Genomic DNA, 16,566 nt, shown 5'->3' on the forward strand with positions numbered 1-16,566 from the left:
AGACCAAGGCCGACTGTCGGAGGAGGAGGCAAAAAAAACATTTGGACAGATAGTTTCGGGAATAAAATTCTGCCACCAACGAGATATTGTACACCGAGATATCAAGCCGGATAACATAGTAAGAGACGCCAAAGGTAACATCAAAATAATAGATTTTGGCCTAGCCAGGAGATGCAGACCTGGGACATTACTGAAAGTACCACGTGGAACCAGAATATATTTTGCCCCAGAGCTTATATTAAGTGAACCCTATGAGGGAAAGAAGTCGGATGTGTGGAGTTTGGGAGTACTGCTCTTTTTCATTACTACTGGGTTGTTCCCCTTTAGAGGAAAGACTATTAAAGAGATCAGTAAAAATATTGTAACGGGGTCCTATGCTGTTCCACGTTTCCTCTCTGGACAACTGGAGAACCTGATCCACCAAGTACTCACGGTTCCCCCAGAGATGAGGCCTTCCATCGAAGAAATTGAAAACCATCCATGGGTGAGGAAGTGCGAAATAACCATCTCGACCAAGATAGACCCAGACTTCAAAATCATTGATATGCTGTGTGACATGGGATACAATGCCATCCAGATTTTGAATTCCCTGCACAAAAAGAAATACGATGCACCAATGGGTGCATATCTAACATTAAAAGCACATGTAGACCTAGGGCATAAGCATGGATCTCCCTCTTCAGCCAAGGCTGTGGATCCCTGTCCTACACCATCCGCATCCCCAACACATACTCTTCCCCTAAAGAGAAGGGCCAGTGAGCCAAACTTTGGCCTCCTCCACATCAGGCCCTCAGGAGAGCAGGGGCCTGTTCCACTGAAACCATCGGGACACAAGTTGGCCAGGAGTGTGTCCCTGCCTCCCATTGCTCTGCATTACCCCTGTAAGCAGAGCAGAGCTTCTAGCAGTGTCCCACATTCAAGAGCAGTGGCTGGCCCATGTGTGTGTAACAACGTATTAGAAATCGAAACACTCCCGACTACTTCACAAGACTCTGAAATTGAAATAACATCTCCCTGTCAGAAGATTGGGCGACTGAAGAAATTTCGTAGGTGGATACGGAATCGCTTCTCCAACATCTGCTGCTTTCCCTGTGCACGAAGGAAAAAATGACAACATCCATTCTCCAAAAAAATGGCTCCCCTGGAAGAGATAGTGAGAAAAACCCGATGAGAAGGTAAGCAAGTTTGCCAGGTGGGGATGCATCTCAGCTCTGAATTTTATTGTCTCTGTTTTATTCATGTCTTCTTATTGGAAAAAAATCAAAAAGATGTATTTTTTGGAGTCTGTCGGGATGACAAGATTTCTTTCTTTCTCTTTTTTATTTGCAATTGATTTTCAGGTCTTTTAAAAAATAAACAAACTTATTTTAAAAAAAAACAGATAAATATACAGATTTTCAAAGCATTTGTGCATAAAACTATATGAAAATATTTTTTCAGTACTTAATTGATTTTTATAGGTTTGATAGTACTCTAAATTTACTAGTTATGATAAGCATAAAATACATATAAAATAAATGTAATATGGAAATGTCGAAGTTTTCTTGATATGTAAAGATTAAACATAATGATTTTTAAATACCAAGGATTGCCACAAGGCTGCATTCTTAGCTCTTGAATTATTAATGCTTTAGGGTCTAGAGGTTTACCACACTCTTAGAGGGTGCTATAAGCTTATTTTCAGAAATTATTTCTATCTCAGCTGGATTAAACCCTGATCCTTAACATCTGAGGAAAAAACCTTTTTGGAGAATGCCTAGGTGGGATCTAAGGCAACTGAACTAGCAGTAACCATCAAGTGTCTGTGGGTACAGCCAGAGTGAAAGGGGGCATGTATACCTGTCGTCTGTGGGGAAAATATCCAGGTAGAGATTATGCTTGGAGACCTAGTGCTTGAAATAGTGACAATGGTTGAGGTACAAGGTGGCCATATCAATGTCTTTCTATAATTCAATTGGAAGGCACAGTGTACTAAGCCCTGTGAATTCTCACATTGCTGCTATGTTTCTTACATTGGGTATCAGATGTGGATTCCCAGTTTTTAGGTGTCTTACATTGCTCAGAGATGAAATGGTGTCAATGTCACCTTATTCTCCACTGTGGCATTCAGAGCCTAGGCAGACAGCAGCATTCTAATCTTTCAAACCATCTTGAAACCAGGGCTGAGGAGCTGCCAGAGGATCTTCACAGTCAACAAACTCAAGGCAACAGAACTTCAAACTGACTCTCCCAGCACACTCACCTCTCACATTCTACACTGTCCTTTCGTCCCATCATTTGCCCTAATACCAACAAGAAGAAATGTGCTCCCCATGAGCACAACAAATGCCTGCTCCAGAACACAGAAATGTGAAGCCTCCTGACACAGCAGCATTGTTGATGGCTTACCTAATCATTCAGTAAATGTGCTGTCTCAGGCAGCTACTGTGCAGGCCACAGGACACTCAAAGTGTCTCTATTCAGATTCCTACACATGTGCTCACCTAGGATGCACCTTCATGGTTTCTCACAATAACCAGTTGCCTTAGGTATCACTCTAAAGGTGCAGCAACATTTGAACTAGCCATCCTCCTGAGAGTCAGCCCCAGAAGGATTGGGACATTGTATGTAGCTGACAGCAGTGCCATTGGCGGACATAGAAAGTGGGCTTCAGGTGTGAGAGAAAGTCCAGGCTTCTGTCTTCCTGACAGTGTTAGGAAACTCGTTGCTGGGCTCAAGAACCGTGCACTGAGGTTTAGAGAACACAGAAAGTCAGAGTGCTTCCATCATGGAGACCACTCAGCCTGTGTGACCTGCTTTCCTGTGGGTTTGATGGGAGTAGTTACACAGCACATCTTTTGCACTTTGCACAGAAAAGCTGTAAATCTTTTGAATGATCCAAAAAGGCTTTTATTCCTAAGAATCTTGAAGATTTGCATCCTAACCATTGCCATCTTTCTAACACTAAGTCTTCTTCCAGCAACAGCTGTGCTCCAGGTTCCTCCATCTCTGGCACCCCTGACTGCCCTAGCTGAGGCTTTCTGGGGATATAGGCTCCTTGAGATTGAGATACCTCTGGAGGCCAGTCATACCTACAAAGGGGCATGATTATACTGATCTGGCTAATTTTTTCTCCTTCACCTGCCATCCCATATCTCTGTAGAACAATTCATCTTGGACTTTGTTTTGTTTTGTTTTGTTTTTTGAAGACCATACTTCATTGTCTGCTTTTATTTTTCTTGTATAAAAACTATACCAGTATGATTCAGGAAGAGAAGAAAACAAATACACTTGACATTTAGTGTAGAAAAAAGGGAGGTACGGGGGGGTAAACCTATAAGGAGAAGTGAGGGATTGTCATTTAAGGCTGAAAATGATCTCTGTAAAAAGTTGGAGGACTCTGCACGGCCTCAGGAGTAGGCAGAGCCTGCCACTTCATCCAGGTCCTCCCACCAAGTGTCTGGAAACTGAGGCAGGCAGCCCCTCTTCTCACTCCAGTCGCTTTCCTCCTTGTGCAGGTCTTGGTGCTGCAGGGATGCCTCGGAAGGCACAGACTTGCTTCTGTGGGTTAAAGGTCAAATTTTCCAGCAGCAGCTGTCCTCCAGATTCCTCCATGTCTGGCACCCCTGACTGTTCTGGACAAGGCTCTCTCGGGGCAAAGGCTCCTTGAGGAAGAGATACCTCTGGAGGCCAGTCTTCTTCTTGAGGATATCAAATAAGTTCAAAGACTTTGCCCAACTGGTCAGCTTCAATTTCCACAGAAGAGAGGCTTCTGTTGAAACATCTCTCTGATGATACAGCCAATGATCCACATGCCTACAGGTGTTGCATAAGTAGACGGCAGAACTTCATGAGCCCAGCACCAGAGGGTAACATCCACAGACACGAGGGCCATCTGGAAGCTGAACATTCTGGCTAGGCCAAAGTCAGCCATCTTGACTGTCCCATTACTTATCACTAGAATGTTCTCTGGCTTCGGTTCCCAGTGAACAATGCAGTTTCCATGAATATAATGGAGGCTACTTAGAAACTGGTGCATCAGATCTAAAGGTCTCAAATGGCAAGCATAGTGGCGTTGCTTTGTGCAGGTATGTCCTCATGTCCTGATATATATGTTCAAATGCGAGGATTAACTTGATGTCCCCATCAGTTCAGGAAGTAGCACAGATATCAATCAGCCATGCAACACTGGGATGTTCAAAGATCTTCATCATCTTTAACAAGGCTGCCTCATGAACGGTGCTGAGAGAAAGGACTTTCCCAGCTGCTGTTCCATTAGGAACTCTCAAATACTTGAAGGCCACACAGTGGCCACTGTGGGGATCTCAGGCTTAGTGTACCATCCCATAAGCACCAACACCAGACATGGGTACATATCAAATGGTCGCCATTCATGTAGAAGGGGATCTTAAGCTTGGCCACGGGCAATGAAGGTGTGCTTTTATCTGGGCCTGGGAGCCAGTACCGGAGGCTTTGTACCCAGCTGAGATTTTTTTTAATAATGTAGGAAGCTCCCATGAGACTTCTGTGATAAGACTGCCCTCAGCTAGAGCTACAATTCAAAAGGTGTTTATCAAAGCCTTTCCCTCTACATTGCTGAAAGAAACAGAGAGAACAGTGGGCTGTGTTTGGCTGTGGGGAAAGGTTTTTAACTTAAAACTCATGCATACAACCATCCTGAGGGAAGTCAAGTATAGTAACTGAAGGTAGAAATTTAGTAACAGAAACAACAATAGAGGCCGTGAAGGGTGCTCTCTATTGGCTTCTTTATGATTTCTGTGTCCTGTTTCCTACTCCCAGCTAAGCTCCAATCCATACTTTCCTAAACACTTACATTCAGTAAATAATGAGGAAAATGTACATCAGGTGGAGTCGAGAAAATGAATAGGGCATAATTTAAAATAAACAATGTATGACTTAAATTTGACCAAATTGTCAGGAAAGTATCCAACCCAGAGGGACAGAGGCAGTCCCTTACTGGCATGCATGCAAGACACTTCAGGGTGTGAGCTCCTCCTCACTCTTGGAACAATGAAGAACTTGAACTTGTCTCCTTTCACCTTTTAACTCATGCATCTATCAGGAGGCTCAGCCACTTTCCCTCCCCCAATCAATTCTATTCTCCATTTGTTTCAGTTCTAGGACTTGTTGCTGCTGTCTTTATCTGTACATGGTGGTCATTAGAGTCATCCTGAACCAACTTCAGACAGGGAATAGAGGGTCTGGACTCTCTATATCCCAGAGTCAGCATGAGACAAAGACCATTGGCACAACTGAACTCTCCTCTCTCCATGCTAAAGTCCCGGGTGTTCCTTTAGGTTTCAGACACACAACATGCTGACATCCAGTAGTCAATGGACTTGACAATTTTTAGTAGTCACTGGCTGTCTCATGTGCAGTTTTTAGTCATTCTGGAAAAGGTAAAGGGTCCATTGCTTCTCTCATCTCTGAACTTGTCCCAGTTCCCTGTTCTCCTGAGCCCTTGGCAGTTATCCTAGTTGTAATCTTCCAAGGAAAGTCACATTCAGTAGTATATTCTCAATAGGGATGATCCTGCCACTGTCCAATGTGTCCTGTGTTTAAGTCACCTCACATCCAATGCCTCTCTCTCCTTCAGTGTCTCCTCTGCAGATGATGGTGCTGTGCTACAGAAGCTTGTTCTTGTGAGTCCAGGATGGTCATGGATTCCTGACTATGAGGGCTGTGGTTCATTGTTGCTAAGGATCACATCTCAAAATAACAACACTGAACTGGAAATACAAACTGAAATTCTGCTACCTGAGCAAGTTATGCAGAAAATAAGGAAGGATGTTTTACACAGGGACAAGTGTCCAAATGGAATCTATAGTGTTGATCTGGTGCCTGGAAGAGGAACAATGATCAAGTCTCCAATGGGCCACCTCAAAGCCTCCCTGTAGTTCAGAGGAACACCAAGGGCCCGAACTCTGTGGTTGTGATACCAGTGTGGAACATCTCCCAAGCCTTGACACCAGCATCTATAGATAAACAAAGGACTGGATTTCTACACTTTTGTTCTGCATGCTAAAACAGTAAAACAACAGGTATATAAGAAATGACATACAAGAACAGGGCCTCTTTGATAGCTGCCCAAACCATCTGATACACAGTCCTTCAATTCCTGTACCCCAAGAACAAGCAACTCTCATTCTCATAGAACACATAAGCTGGCCCTTGTTTCTCTTCCTTCCCCCATTTGTTCTTTCCATCAATAGGAAGACATTTCCTTCCTGTGCTGACATGGTATTAGGATATGGTTCCCACAGACAACAGAAGCTCCTGAGAAATCTAATGCTTGTATGAGTAAACCTAGAGATGAAAGTGTGGATGGACATGTTCCCCTTCACTTCAAGCTGCAGTGATGTCACCATCTCACGCAGAAGTCCATGTCTTAGTGGAGTACCCGCTGACAAGGTTTTTCTGCCATTGAAACTCAGGTAATGATTGCTTTGTATCCATAGAGGAGACCTGGCCGTACAATTAGCTCCTGGCACTGAGGAGGCAGAAAGGAGGATATACCTGTGACAGTGGAAGGCTGTATGCAAAAATTAATGTGAGGCCAATCTGGAAGCTACATGGTGCATCCCCTGATCTTTTCTTCAGTTTTTCATTGCAAGCTGGTGTTTTCCTAGTGACAGGACTGTTATCTCCCTGACACTCACCCAGCCCTCCTTCTCAGTCTTTAAAATTTGGACAATAGAGAAGGACCTCTAGAAATGAGTCAGTGGGTGAAACCCTGACATCTGTCACTGCATTTCCTAGCAATTCTTTCCTAAGTGTGGGATGTCTGCCAGAGATAGGCTCTCAGTTCTTGCCTTGCAACCTGTTGAGTTACTTCCTGGACTGTGCCTACTCCAATCTTCCTCTAGCACCATGGAAGCCATTTTCATTTCACAGGTTTGACTTCATTCTTACCCACAAGGAGCAAGGGTGAAGACTGGCTCTGAGATGTGTTCCCAGCTTCTAGACTATTTGAAGTGGTGTGATCTCTTCTTTTGTCAGTTGCCATTCAATAACCAGAGTGAGGTGCAAGGATTTCACTACGTGCTAGATCCCAGGATCATCAGTGTGATACACATGCCTTGTCCGAGGGGCTGACAGACTGACAGAGCCCATTGCATTCAGGAAGATGAAGGTGGTGAGGTAAGTCCATATCAAAAGAGGTAAGAACAGTAATGAAAATGGAGTTAGCATCCTAGTCCTGGTGGTTGGGAAACAGTGTCCCTGAGAAGACAGCTCTGATTGGCTGAGCCTGCAGAGAAAGAAGGCATGAAACTGAGGACATTGAGAGCAACCATGTGGCACTCAGCCATCATGAACACGTGGAACTGAGGAGTGTTTGTGATACTGTGCACACCCTAAAGGGATTTACTCTATTTCATCTCTTGGTGAAATTGTGTTCTCTACACAGATCACAGGCCCTGGGAGAGTTTACTGTCACAACAAGCCAAAAGCATGAACTGTGCACTCCTCTTGTGCTGGTGATGGGAAAGTCAGAAGACGAGGAGGCCATCCTGACAGAGGGAAAATGTAAGGATGCTGTGTTCCTGCATGTGGTTCCGCCTTTTTCACATATTCATGTTGAGCTTCTAAGCTGGTAAGGGTGTAGATAAAAACTGTCACCAGAGGTAAACCTAGACCTTACTGTTCATCAGACTTTGGTTTATTTATTTCCCATGCAGACTCTCAGTCCCCTTGAGCACAACAACTTACTCTCCCTGACTTTATTAACTATAGAAATAAGCGACTGTGTGGTACAGGTAGGTTGAGCTGCCTAAATCACGTATGCTTAGACCTTCTATCAATGCTGTCTTTTCAGACATCTCCAGATAAGTTCCTGACATTCAGTACAGCATTCAAGGGTCAAGAGTATCCCTGACCAAAGCAACACAGGCTGGAGCCAAATTGCTGATACTCTGCACCAATGTCCTTCCCTGTTTGTTACTGCCAAGGACAGTCTGAACTGAAAGTCTGTACCTGCTCTCTCAGTGAAGTCACAACCACTTGAAATCTGAATTTGAACTGGCTTTATAGCTAATACTGTTGACCCCAAAATCTAGTTAAATGTCTGAAAATATGAGTTTCCCATTTTCCAACCTGGAACATTCTGTCTCAGGGAAGACAGTGTTTACACGTGAAAGGAGAGACCTGGTGAGGAAGGAAAGGTGCCATGTGGCTTTCTCACCATGGCTTCATCTTAACCTACGTCCCAACATTTCTTCATTCCCGGCCCAAGTAAGTAGTATTTCTAGGATGACTAGAGCTCTGAAGTGCTGATAGGGCCTGAGGGATCCCTGGGTGTCATGCCCCATGAGGAGACTCTTCAGGATCTTCTGTGAAGGCCTACTTCTCTTCATTCTTCAAACAGCATGTGGGATGAATGCTTCTCTTGAACACTCGATGCTCACTTGTCAGTTTGCAGATCACTTACAAAAAGTTTTCTCACTATGATTGTCTTCTAGATTCCAGCTTACTTTTCCATAGATGGTGTTTAGTGTGGTCACACATGAAACTGACTAATGCAGTGCATTGACCAGCTAGACTTCTCTAATGCCTAGAGGACGTGCATGATGGAGCCACAGGATAGAGTCATTTCTATTTCTCTCAGATTTTATTATCACTCATCTGCACAGAAAGAATATTCTGGGCTTCCATCCACAGTTTTCTAAATCTTTTCTGAATGGCATTAACCTAGAATTGACCTACATGTCTAGAAACATGGGAACATCCTATAATGTTCTTCCATATTCACAAACTCACTGCTGTCCTCTCCTTCTGAGCACTGAACCTCTGTGGTTATTGCTAGAGAACTTCCTTTGGTCTGCATATACTTCTTCTCTCCAGAGACTCAGTACAGTGGCAGGATGTCAGGAAGCAATGGGCAGAATCATGACTAAGGTACTGGGAACTCTGTCCTTCTCACCCCATTGTATTCCATCCTCTCGCTTCTCTTTTGCAGATCATGAGGCTTTCCCACAAGAAGTTACCGAATGTGGCTACCTGGCAGGCCAACCAATAGCCCCTATCTGCCAGACCGGAAGCCACCATCAATGAGTCAAGCAACCTCATCTGCACCATCCCAAACATCTGTAGCATGAAAGTCTGGTAAATGCAGTATGGCCCTCTCCCTTATCTGGTTGCCACCAACAAGTATCAAGTAGCCATTTATTTCAATGTGTAAACCTTGAACTCCTCTACAGATTGGGGTTTGGAAAAGGGTTATGTGCATATGTTATGGTGGTTCATGTCATTGGTTATTTCTTAAATGTAACAAATCTGGGTATTCACCAGTTACTGAGTGCTTTCTTTCCTTGTTCTTCACCCATGTTTCACCAATTATGTTGCTCACTAATTTTATGTCAGTGAAATGGTGGCACAATGTTTGCCTCTCAATATGATAGGTATTTCCTGGCAGGTCATTAGTGGATGGGTTTTAAGAGTCTCTGAAATCTACTCTGTGCTGTAATTCGACATACAGCACACACAGAAAGAAGTTTTTCTGATTCTTGACAGAACTCTTTGAGGGAGAGTCTTAGATTATGAGTGGGAATCAGAAAATTGGAGTGAGGCAATATGCACCTGGTCCCATTCCTCATGACTAGGGAGCCACATTTTAATGACTTTGACTGAAAAGTGAACCACCAGATGCCTTCCACTGTTGTCTGTGGATTGCTTTAGAATCATGGAGACTATCTGAAACAAAACCTTTTAGTGCAATTTCCAGGTGACTTTACATGTCCAGATTTTACTGCATTAACTCAGTGAAACCGAGGCATATATACAAAGGGGCTACCTATGTCATATCCACAGTAAACCGCGGAGAGAGATAATTGCATGCATGTAAACTTGCAGGCTTGTGCTCATCTAAAGCTCTCTGCATTTATGTGTTCTGTACCCAAGCCTATGGAAGGCAATGGCAAAGTTGTTGTTTTCTTCCCATATCAATTAAGATAATCAAACAGATCCTCTATAGATATGCTCACATGAGAATTTCATCTACAGGATTTCTCTGTGAAGATCCTCCCTCCAGGTCACTTCTCCTGCTCTATTGAGAGTTATATGAGCAAAATGTGATCCCAGTGGCAAGTACAGCTCCCAACACTGAGAACTATCAGACTCAACACTAAAGGCATCAGCTTCTGATTTTATCTAGACACAAAGACAACATCTTAAACTGTGAACTCCTTGGCCTGCTCAGTTTCTCCCCATATTACACATATCTCTGTTTTCATTCAGGCAAAAGCTCATCACTGGGATGTCTCTACAATGACCTTGACTAATTCTTTCTATACATAGATTAAGATTTCATATCAAGCTTCTTTGCCTCAAGGTTGATCCTTTTGCTATTTTTTTTCTGCTAGGTCCTTTTCCAATTATGGAGTCCCTCCTTCCACAAAAGGTAAAAAAGTGGTCAGCCTTTCATGCCATTTCCTATTAGTCTGTGCCTCTTTGAGTAGAACCAGTTCAGTATTGCTAGGTATGTATGATGCTTACAGAACTTACCCTAATCTGAACAGATTATATGGGCACTGAGAACATCTAACCTTGCTAAGAATTTTAATTGTTTACTTATTTTTCTCACTTAGTTTTCATTGTCATTCTTTATACTGTGTCTGTCTGTCTGTTTCACTGTTTCTATATCTATCTGTTATTTCAGTTTGGTTTCTATCTCTACATTTGTTTCTAACTCTCTCTTTTTCTCTTCTGTCTCTTAGCTTTTTTATTCCTTTTGTCTGTGTGTGTCTTTCTTTCTGTATCACTAACAATCTCCATTTCTATCTGTTTCTATTTTTTTCTGAATCTTTTCCTCTCTGTGTGTTTGTGTTTGGTGTGTGACTCTGTGTTTCTCTATGTCTGTGTGAATTGGGGGATAGCTTATTTATTTCCAGGGTGGCCTGTGAATACAGACAATAACTCTACTGCGGTATTTCTCAAACCCTTTATAGGTCCCAGGGATTGAACCTTATTGTGAATTCTTGGAAAAGTTTTTCTAAGGGAAGAAAATGAAGAATCTGTGACTGTGCCATTACATGCTGGGGAAATAATTGTGGGAGTCTCGGCCTTCACCCACACCTGTGCTGTTCTTCCTTGGAATCCAGTCAGGACAATGGGGTCTATTATTTCCCACATAATTGTCTTGGTTGTTTATTTCGGAATCCCCACACTCTCAGCTTAGTTCTCTAACATTAAGTCTTACTGGATCTTAGCATTCTACTTTATTTTCCCTGTCCTTTCTGCCTATATTTATTTTATCAAAATTTTCTATGGGTAAAACAGTTCATCTGTAACACTTAAAAATGGGAAATCCAACATCAGGGACACAGAGCCCATACACAAGGTGCTCATATTTAACTACTAGAAATCCAAGCCAGTAAACTTAATCTTGACTCAGTGGTGAAAATGAACTTAAAACTCGAACAGCCCTTCCATATTGTAGTTCCTGATGTCAGAGTTCCTACCTTCACAGTTGAAACTTTTCTATTCCTTTGTAGTTAGTGTCAACAACAACTTCTGCAGAAGCTGGGGATCCAGAAAGCTAGGGGAGGGGGTTTGTGCAGGATGTTGACCCATCATGGGTCATGGTTATGCCTTCCACCTCCATCTTCAACATTAAATATACCTTATCTCCCCAAAGGCCACGCCTGCCTAAGTATCCTGAACTAAGTGAGGAAGATGGAGTGAACGTCAAATGAGTGAAGGTCAAGGTCTGGCTGTTATCACAGAATCTAAACTATACTGTGGATGCTCTGAAAAACGGCCCTGTTCTCGATGGGATCTTCATTGGCTGTTAATAAAGAACAACCTCTTAATGGAATAATGTGCCTCTGCCATGATGAAAACCATGTAGACAGTGAGTCTACAGAAGAAAATAGGACTGAAGTCTACCAATTAATACTTCCAAATCTATCTTCTATGGATCACTAAAAAATAAGCACCATGTTACCTCCCTGAAGATGAGTCAAGATGTTGCAGTTAGCGTGGCTTATGACATGAGGTACTCAGAAGCTCACCACAGATCTCAAATACAAATTTAGATTACCCTTCATATGTGATACCCATAAAAACAGAAGGGAAACTTATTACAGCCTTCATCTGGTAGATGCAGGTAAGAGGATTACCATAGATAACCTAGATTTCCACGCTCAGACATTGAGACTGCAAACAACTATGAGAGGTAAGGGCACAAAGTAGAGCTGAGTCCTGCATCTCATACCACACATAGCTGAAGTTCCGGGGTTCTGTTCTCAGAGGGCATCTTTGGAAAATGTCTATTTCTTGTAAAACTCTCAGGTCTCTGAACCTAGAACAGAAGCTTTGTTCATACCATATCCTAAAGCAAGTGAGGTTGGAAACATAGATGCACATGACAAGTCCTACCACTCTCACCGAAGCTGCTGTAAGGGATGTTTCTCATACATCTCTATCAAATGCCATCCAGGTATGATTTCTTGCTGGAATAACATCCCAATGATACAAAATTGGCAATATATGGAAGGACAGGCTATTTATTGTGTCTTTGTATATGTACCCATCTCTGTACATGACTGAGATCATAAAACTATGTCATTGTGAGAAAAAAGAAATCCAGGTAGAGTAAGGTCTCTCCTGAGGATAACTGCCTTGACAACACAGAATCTCATCAAGGCTCACAGGAAAGACACACATATGAAGACCTGTTTGTCATGAGACAGACTCAAGATCTATCCCCCCCCCCTTGCTTTCTTTGTTAAACAACTCTCACACTCCAACAAACCTGGCTCAGTATTTCTTACAGACATCACCTTGGCACACCATCTGGATGTCATTCAATTGAAATCTCTCCCTTTGTGTGACATGGAAAGGCCTTAGTCATGTCCAGTGTCATAACAATTCTTGAGTAATCCTGTTTTAATGCACATTTAGACCTGTCAGAGCAGGCTTTGCTCTTGTGTAACCTGGGCAGATGTTGGCCATGTCCACTGTTTCTGCAGCTCTATAATGAGGCAACATCACAATGAGGCCTGTCACAGCAGGCTTTAATGTGAGCCATGTGGGAATCTTTATCACATCATGTCTCACCCCCAAACTACACAGAGAACTTAATCCATCTCTCAATTCTCTATGGTCTATGTGAAGAGCTGACATTTTCAAGAATTTCAGAGGTGAAGATCTTGCCTTGGTCATCTTCATAGAATTTTAGCTATTCAGACCCACATACAGGGAAACCACGACTGGAAGACTTGTGCGCACCATATCCTCTAGAAACATGAAGCAATGGCATTGGGATTCCTCTAAAGTTTCAGTGACCCATACTCTCATAGCAGAGTGTTGTGTTTTTTAAATCTTAGGGAAGAGATGGTCTCTTTTTCCCACAGATATGAGCTGGTTCACTACTGCTCATACTGGGAGATGAGCATGATCAATCATAAGATATTCTACTTCTTCTTTCCCAACATGGAGCCGTAGATCACCTCTCTGATTCTTTCTGCTCTCTTGAAATCCTAGAATACTCTGATTTAAGATAGAGAGATCATTGGTTTAGAGGCAGATGCTGTTTATGATGCAGAACTGCATCCACTTACTGCATATTCTTGCCAGACACCAAAAATGCTCTCTAGATTCACAAAATGCTATAGTGTTACTAAGATTTCACAGTCTCTAGGGGGAAGTAAATCTGGCTTGTTATTAACAGTTCTTGTGGAGGATGTCACCTGAAGAGCCATGTGCTTTTATTATTGTCATTGTATGCTTTTACTATTTGTTTGATACATGTGAACAGCCATGAAGATCAACTTAAAACCCTACTGAAAACATGAATTTAGGAAAGTGTCATTGCTGTTTCCCCAAGGTATTATGACCCCAAGCCCTGCTCTGCTGAGAAATTACCTTATCCCTAAAACTTGCTCTGATTTTTTTGTACTTGCTCACTTGCATCTTGTTCATCTTTCCTGGAGATGTTTCCTTTTGGTTTCTAACAATTTAACTGGTGCATTTATCTGACAGGCTGTCTAATTTTTCTCAGTTGCTTGTTGTGTAGACAATTTCCCTTGTCTTGTCTGATATACAGTTAACATCATGAGACAGCTTCAAATGTGTGATGCTGAAGATTTTTCTTGAAGTTTGAAGAACTCACTTGGTACTGGGAAGCCTAGACTTTTCTTAGCAAAAGACTATACTTGTGGCTAGACTTCCAGAGTCCAAAGAATTTCACTTCAGGATTTCAGTTTACAAATGACTAAAAGAAAATTCTAATAGCATCTACAATTCCCACAAATATGATAAAGCAGATGCTACTACAATATGTTATGAATAACAATTTTCTTCTAGCTAACTTATCATCCTTTAGGCATTTAGCTTCCTTTTCTGTCATGCATGTTTGCTGCCTCTTACTCTATACCTTGCTCTGTTCTTTGCAGAATCAGCCTTCCGCAACAATCTGGGACATTTCGATTGTATGATGTTGCGATGAGTGGTCTGCTGGCATATCCCCAAAATAGAAGCTGAGTAAGTTGTGGGGTTTTCCTTAGTTTAAGGTACCTAAGAAGAGTAAGGCAGAACATGTACACACGATCTGTAAAAAGTGGTCATCATTTATCCATACACTGCTCTAATATGGAAGACAGCACAGAATAAGAACTTGACACTTAGCTTGCTTGCTCCTCATTGAACACTCACATCTTTTCAACTAGCACCATATTGTTTTTTGCTGGTCAAAGGCACAATCTAGTGAATAAGGTTCTCTCTTCTTCTTGGTAGATAAGTTAGGAAGCTCAATATATACTGTTTTATCGACCCTGCTGTGTCTCCATTTTAAGCCCTGCTTTTGGTATAACCAGGTCATGTGATCTCTCCAGAGTTCATGCCAATATTTATCATCATAAATGAACATTCCATCAAGCCCTGACCATTCTGGGATTGCAGTGACAACGGTAGGCCCACGTAAGCCAGTTATGGTGGAGGGTAGAGGTCTGTAAGTCTCTGGAGCAATGAGTATCTGCATGTCCATGATGAGTAGATTCCAGAAAACTTTCATCAAGTTGTAGTGAAATGTTCTCCACACTTGCACTATTAAGTAAGTGTTCTGAATGGTTCTTAGACATCCCATTTGCATAAAGGAGGTAAAAAATCTACTTGAAATCTTTTGGGGCATTTAGACCCTCCTTGTGTCTTTAACAACATAGCTGTCTGGAGGACATGTCTGGAGGATGGCATATCTGCAATGTCTCACCATTTCTACATGATGCTTCCCTGACACTAGGAAATGGAAAAAAACACAGTCACATTAAAAGTAAGTATCTGTTGTATCAAGTTTTGTCTGTGCTCAGTACAATGGGAACTCATCAGAAGTAAAATTTGTATGTTTTTGCAGCAATGCAGGAAGAATCTTTGGACATCAACTACACCCCAGGATGTGTTATATTTGGATTCCAGCCTGTTACCTTTTGATTCTCCAAAAAAAAAAAAAAAAAAACAAAAAAAAAAACAGTCTTTTGCTGGGTTTTCTGAAGGATCTACATGTGAGTCTCTTTGCTTGTGTTCGATACACAGGTGATGTTTTATGTAACTGGGCATATTATCCCTGAAGCTATACTTGTGTTTGTCTCTCTCCCTTGAAATAGTCAGGATGTTCACATTCTCTATGTTCCCTTACCCCATTCTTGAAGCTCTCCCACACCTGCTTCCCAGTCATTGTCTGACCACATTAGATTTTTGGTGTGTCCATGACAACACACTCCTGTCTGGATGTTTCCAATCTTAGACCCATGGTAGGGAGGAAAACAAAGGCCTGGAGATTTCATGCTCTTTCCCATTACAGGCTGTGAAGAACAAGAGCATGTAGACAACACCATAACTTCTGTCACTTTCCGCAGGTCATCTGGGTTGCCTCCTGAGTGGCTTTATGGAAGAAGTCAACTTTTCCCAAAAAAATCCTGACTGACATAGGGGAGACATGACCCACAAGCTCCCATCTCAGTCTCCTTCAGTACTTGTGCATCTCCTTGTCTAACACTTCAGAGATATTCTAATTATTCTGAAATTAAAACTAGCTCAGACATTAGCTTAGAGGGAGAAGTATAGATGTGAGTGAGGATTTTCTTATGCACTGGTACAATTCTAGAAAGTCTAGTGGTGCACAAACTTGTGGGAAAGAGCTGGAACATATCTTCTGCAAGAAAATCATTTTTTCCTCAATTTACAGGAGCTTCTTCATTTTGTTCAGCATATTCAGCCTCTTCATACTGAACCCAAAGTAATAGCTGATGTGGCCAAGCTTAGAAGATGAACTACAGCCAAGAAACCTGGTGACCATAAGAACAAAGCATATCTTTGGGAAATATTTTAAAAGCATTTATGCACAGGATAAAATTACAGGGACAATAATCTCATCAGGCATGTAGTATAAAAAGGCTGACAGTCTCAGGTCTGAGGACACCTTCAATTCCTATAAGAGGGAGAATTCTCCTCTCCACAGAAGAAGCCTCTTGAGGATTCTGTAGAAACCAGGCCTCCAACTGTGAAACTTGTGTTTTTTGGATACTACGTTCAGGACTCTTGTGTGCAGGTATCCACACTCCTGCTCTTATACCT

At 42.2% G+C, this 16,566-nt stretch overlaps 1 pseudogene across 1 annotated transcript; it reads right to left on the bottom strand.

The window, feature by feature from the left end:
* Positions 1–3,389: 3,389 nt before the first annotated feature.
* On the bottom strand, positions 3,390–7,006 carry LOC308435401 (cyclin-dependent kinase 4-like; annotated as a pseudogene). Its single transcript has 2 exons — positions 6,913–7,006; positions 3,390–4,303 (listed from the first exon to the last, which is right to left on the bottom strand). The product of its transcript is annotated as a cyclin-dependent kinase 4-like (transcript).
* Positions 7,007–16,566: the final 9,560 nt, after the last annotated feature.

This window comes from Micromys minutus, assembly GCF_963924665.1.
Source record: "Micromys minutus genome assembly, contig: SUPER_22_unloc_1, whole genome shotgun sequence".
Taxonomy (NCBI): Eukaryota; Metazoa; Chordata; class Mammalia; order Rodentia; family Muridae; genus Micromys; species Micromys minutus.